The following is a 6,324-nucleotide window of genomic DNA, read 5'->3' on the forward strand; positions in this document are numbered from 1 at the left end:
TTTTATCTGCGTTTTAGTAGAGTATGCCATGGCAATGCACACTAAAAAGGGATTTTTCGAAATTCCACAGCGGGCGGGAGAGGATTTAGTCTTTATCGAGTACTTAGGTGTATTAAATTAATAACATTTCAGATATTGTTATAAATATTCTTATACAGTAGATCCCCCTATAACGCTTACATACGTTCCACCTTAATTGAATTTTACGTTGTAGGAATGATTAAATACATGAGCCAATCGCAGCCCAATAGGCGTGAAGTTTACGGACTAAGGCTGTTTGAAAGGTTTTCTTCTATAAAATTAACTGATTCTAGACTAATTCCACTCAACATTTCAAAACACGCATAATTTTTTGGGAATAATCTGTATAAACTATTCTATAAACAAAAAATTATAGGATTACTTATTGAGTGTGTGCCGTTCGACCACGCCATTGCTCAAAGCTTGTTTTCGTCGCAGAACAGCAGACGAAATGGCGACCGCGATTTCTGATAACAAATTTTTTGCAGAAAAATAACTTGACCTTTGGAGACATCATTAATATAAATAATTTTTGTGGGCGTTGAATAAGAAATGTTTCTTTCACAAGAAATGTATAAAATTAGTGCTGTATTAGACTTACGGTACCTAATTTACATACTGTACAGACGATAATAAACTTAACTTACTAGCCTAAAATCTCCATAGCGTGGCGGCAGAAAGCATATATATATTTATAATAAAGTTACAATAAATTAAGTTAATATATAATTATATATACCATACCTAATTTATATATAATACTGTACAGACGATAGCAAACTAAATTTAGCCGCTCTGTAGCGTGGTGCAGGGTGGAGGAAAGTAGTTCGGCTGCTCATCCACTATTGGTCCAGATTCTATCAATCTTGTCGCGAAACGAGTCGGCGACGTCGTTTTAGGAGCTTCTTTATACGAATGTTGCTACAATTTTTTCGCTAGTTTATAGGAATTTCCGTTATAGGAACGCACATTATAGGGGGTTGACTGTATATTTAGATTTTTCATCCAAATGTTCGAACTGTTTTAAATTTGAATTTGTTATTGCATATTGGTTTGATTATAGAACGATTGTAAACGTCCCGAAAAAATTGATCAAATCAAAAATAGTTTGTTTGATTCTCAGCAATTTTTATCATTCTCAGTGGTAGGTGTTTTATAACAATTACTATGGTTGTTGAAATACTGAATATAAATGAGGTTTGCTTGCAAAATTTTTGCAGGCGAAGTTGCGGGTAACAGCTAGTTAATTATAAAATATATATATAAGAGAAACAGTCAGTTTATATAAAGTTTCTATTATTACAGATAAATACTTTCAGGACAGAATACTTCTGCAGAAAATACTTTCATTATAGATGAAAATTTTTAAGGTTATTTATACTTCATTGTCAGAAGATTATATAAATACACTTTTATAATTTATTTATATATTGAGAAGTAAATTGATTACAAGTATTGATACCACACAAATATGTGCGTAAACACTTATTTTTGTGTGTGTTTATTTTATGAAGGTAGTTAAAATCATTTTTGATGGGATGTGAAAAATTCAAGAGGTTTTAAATCTAAGAAAAGTAGTACTAAATGAAAGTTGTCTGTTTTTATTACACACAGATTTATGAAATGATGGAGGTTGCTAAATTGGTTTTCTGCCTAATTATCAATCAATCAATCCAAGTTTTTATTGTACTAAGAAATAAATCTGTTACAGGGGGTAATTTTATACATGAAAAAGCTGTATCAGCTTGTTTTACAAATAAATAATTTTACAGAGAAAGAAAAATTACAAAAAAGTTTTAGTTGCATATCATACATATCACAGTTCAAAACCTGAATAGATACATATAGATCAGACATGAGTTCTGAGCAAATACAGGTATACCTCGCTTTACGTCGGTAATTGGTTCCAGGAGAACGACTTAAGTCGAAAAACGACGTAAGTAGAAATTACTTGTTTCCAAATCTACTTGTCACTAGGCTAAACTATAAATTGCCAATTCCGGTTCTGTATTTTATTTATTAATGCATTTTTAATAATCTATGGTTAATAAGGATCTATTTTAAGCTTACAAACAAATAAATTTTAGTTTTTAATATAGTACAGAAAAAAGTAATCTAAATGTACGAATGCATGTACTGTAAATACAGTACTGTAGATAGTTGTGAATGTATATATTTTAATATGAATTTATGTGCTTTAAATGCTTTTCTAGTGATATTACGACTTCAATATTTGTGGCGGACATACGTAAAGTCGAATAAAATGACTTAAACTTGATTTTTATTTTTCCATATACTTTTTTGACGAACGACGTATAATCGGGAATGACGTAACTCGAAATGATGTAAGTCGAGGTATACCTGTAGTTAATTCTATTACCGAATATTCATTATGATTTATACATGTAAATTTAGGACAGTCAAATCTTAGACTTCTATTCATAATATGTAACTGTAGTTGATGTGTATATTTGAGCAGTTGCATTCCAAGTTTATTATATATTTTTATTTTTGGATTCTCTGTTGTTGAAACTTAATGAATTGAGACCATAATATAATGTATCCATCTGTTGAGCTATTCAGGCATTTATATCACCTATGATTGTAATGTTTGGAGAAATGTGTTTTCCAATTTTTCACATTGATCGAATATTTTATTTATAATTTTTAGTTGTTCTGGAGTAGTGTATATTAAAATTATTATAATAAAGCTCCTTAAATAGCGATGTTATAGTTGAATTAGTAACATGTAAAACCAGTATGTAGTTGACAGTTTTTTTTTGATTAAATTTAATCTCTCCAATATTTTTTTTTTCATTGACTAGGTTGTTCGATTTGACAGACCTTACGGAGGAGTATAGTCTAGAAAATCTTTGGCGTAAACTAGTTGATTATGAGTTAAACTGTAAGTAATTTTATGCTGATTTGTTATGAAATAATCATCTGTTAATTTAATTTGGAAACCATGTTTTTTTAGGTTAATGTAATGTGGCAAAAGCATTTTTTTTCTTAGCCGTGATCCTTAATTAACAGATTGAAAAGTAACATCAGAGTTATCAAATATATTCAACTGAAAAAAAAAAAGAAAACAAACAAAAACACACACACACACCTGATCATAGATAATTTGAAGTGATATTTTTTACTAAACTTGTTTTTGTGTCAGACGTTTCATTTTCTGAAGAGTTTAAAATTTATCTGGCAAATCTGAAAATTTTGATTCTCAAGGAAATAGATACTTTACTGTGTAATAAGTGAATACTATATCCTAATTTATCTACATCTGTCTGGAAGCTGGAAAGGCCAACTTCAGGTAGTTGATACATCAGCTTCTTCCAGCAGAAGTAGCTTAAAATGGTTATATATATATCATTTCCTGATCAAACATTGTCAATAAAGTTTAATGGTTTATCCATCATTAAACTGAGAGGGTTGTCGGTTGATGTGTAGGCATTACTATTTAGGTGTTTTATTCTGACACCAAGTAGGATATGCCTACTGCATGAGTTTTTGAGTGTTTTTTAGATGGCAGTAATGTGGACTGGTATGTGAGAATAAAGGTAGGAAGATGAAGTAGGAAGTGACAAAATTCAGTTGGAAAGTAGTCAGTCGACTTGGTTAGTACACTAAAACATTTATTGGATTATATGAAAGTTTATAAAATACATCACATGGTAAGTAAGACAGAGTAGTCATGATTACGTGCACTATCACGATGGAGAGAGTGTGTTTGGAAACTATTGGTACCTATAAGAATTTTTTCAAAATATATCCCATGATGAGAAGTACGGGCAGTTCTTGGCACATAGATTTTAGAATTTGAACAATGTATGTTGCATTGGATAGTACTCAAGTATAAATGTAGATGAAGTACAAAATTGTAAATATCAGTGACTGCATAAGAAAGCACACAAACAGTTGGAGGAACAAGTGAATGAACGACTGGAAACAGCCATTTGTTGTTATATCAAAACAGCAAAAATTTCAGAGGTGTCTAAAAGTCTCAGGAAAGGTCTCACTGACGACAGTGAGAAAGCATAAGATGAAACACTCTCAGGTCAGAAAGTTGACATACAGTAGCTTCTGATGAGGTTAACTTTAAGTTCTTTTCTTTTTTGTTTGATACTGATTATACTGTTTTATATCACAAGGTCTATTTTGTGAAGAGTTGAAAATTTTCTGCAGCAAATCTGAAATAATTTCAGTTCTCAAGGAAATACTTTACTATGTGATCAGTGAATAGTACATTCTAATCTATCTACATCTGGCTGGGAGCTGGAAAGGCCAACTTCAGGTAGTTGAAACAACAGCTTCTTCTAGCAGAAGTAGCTTAAAATGGTTATATATATATATATAATCCTGATCAACCATTGTTATTGTTGACTGCAGTTTAATAATTTAGTTACGTTAAATATATGAGAATTGTAAAAATTAATTATGCCAAATTTTCTGAATTGTTGCATACTCAACTATCTGCGTAGAATTTCATTTTATAAATAATTGCTGAAATGCACATTTAAAAATGTCATTGTACAGGAGATATGAATGAAGTTTATAGTGAAAAGATTCTAGTAAGTCACATAGACTTAATTTGATTCTGTTGTTTTGTTATTATTAAGTATTACTTTGTTGGTTTTAAGGTATTTTGGGAAAAATTAAATTACATAAACTTAACTAAAAAGTGGATCTGTAATGAAAGTTTACTTTACCAGAAATGAGTGAAGTATTAATGTGCCATTTACAAATATAGAACTACATACAGCAATCTCTTGTTTGGGGAATAGAGCTGTAGGCATGGATAAAATTTACTACAGCGTGATTAAAACTTTGTCAAACAATTTGCTTAATAATCTTTTGAATCTGTTTAACAGTATATGGATGGAGCATGTATTTCCTGACTTGGAGGCTATCAATTATTATTTCCATTCTTATGTTAGGCAAAGACTGCAAAAATTCCTCTAACTACAGACTATTCTGATGTCTGATGATTTTCTTGGAGAAAAAGGGTTACTTTTCATTACATGAGAGTGGATTTCATAGGATGAGAAATAGCATGGAGAAGTTAGTAAACCTTGAAACATATACATGCAAAGCATTTGTTAGATGACAGCACTTAGTGTCTGTGTTCTTTGATACATAGAAGACCTATGATTGCTGCTAGCAATGCTGAATACTTCATGATCTGCTGCAATTCGGATTGTGGGATAATTTGCCAATTTTTATAAAAAACTTCCTACAGAATGTATGATTCCAAATCAGGATTGGCAGCACTTTATCTAACCTTTCACACAAGATATCCCTCAAGGTTCTATTTTAAGTGACTTTGTTTCTAATCAAAATTAATAGCATAGGTAAGTGTCTTCCTCAGTGTGAAACACTCTGTACATTGATGACTTTCAGATCTCCTGCCAGTCTAGTAACATGAGTTTTATCCAGAGACAACTTCAAACCTCCCTAAATTGCATATACGATTGGTCCAAGCGTTGCACTTAACGCAGGGAAGACCTCATGCATCCACTTTTGCTGAAGGCGTGGTTTGCACCTGGATCCGGAAATTTTCCTAAATGGGGATAAAATCCCAATGGTGAATGAGGCTAAGTTTTTGGGTGTTATTTTTGACCAAAAGCTGACATTCTTGGCACACTTGCGCAACCTGAAGAGTAGATGTTTAAATACACTCAAACAAACCTTTACATATGCAGCCGTAATTTAATAAATAAATTCAAACGTTTTCGACCATATTCAATGGCCTTTATCAAGAAAAACTGAAAATTTGCGTTACCGATACAAGCGTTATTTTTGGAACGTTTTTAAAAAGATATTCTATCGTATAAGCGCCATCTCTACATATTGGCTATAAATAGTTAAAATAATACCATTAAATACATTAAAACACAATAAAGTGTTAAAATAATGCCCGTAAATACGTTAAANAGGAAAGGTCTCACTGACGACATTGAGAAAGCATAAGATGAAACACTCTCAGGTCAGAAAGTTGACATACAGTAGCTTCTGATGAGGTTAACTTTGTTTTCTTTTTTTGTTTGATACTGATTATACTGTTTTATGTCAGAAGTTCTATTTTCTGAAGAGTTGAAAATTTTCTGTGGCAAATTGCAATAATTTTGGTTATCAAGGAAATACTTTAGAATGTACTATTCACTGATTACATAGTAATTTATCTACATCTGTCTGGAAGCTGGAAAGGCCAACTTCAGGTAGTTGATACATCAGCTTCTTCCAGCAGAAGTAGCTTAAAATGGTTACATATATGGGTCGTTCTAAGTTAAGAGGTATTCGCTG

Source organism: Centruroides sculpturatus, unplaced genomic scaffold, assembly GCF_000671375.1.
Source record: "Centruroides sculpturatus isolate CEXI.00-Female unplaced genomic scaffold, Cexi_2.0 scaffold1837, whole genome shotgun sequence".
Taxonomy (NCBI): domain Eukaryota; kingdom Metazoa; phylum Arthropoda; class Arachnida; order Scorpiones; family Buthidae; genus Centruroides; species Centruroides sculpturatus.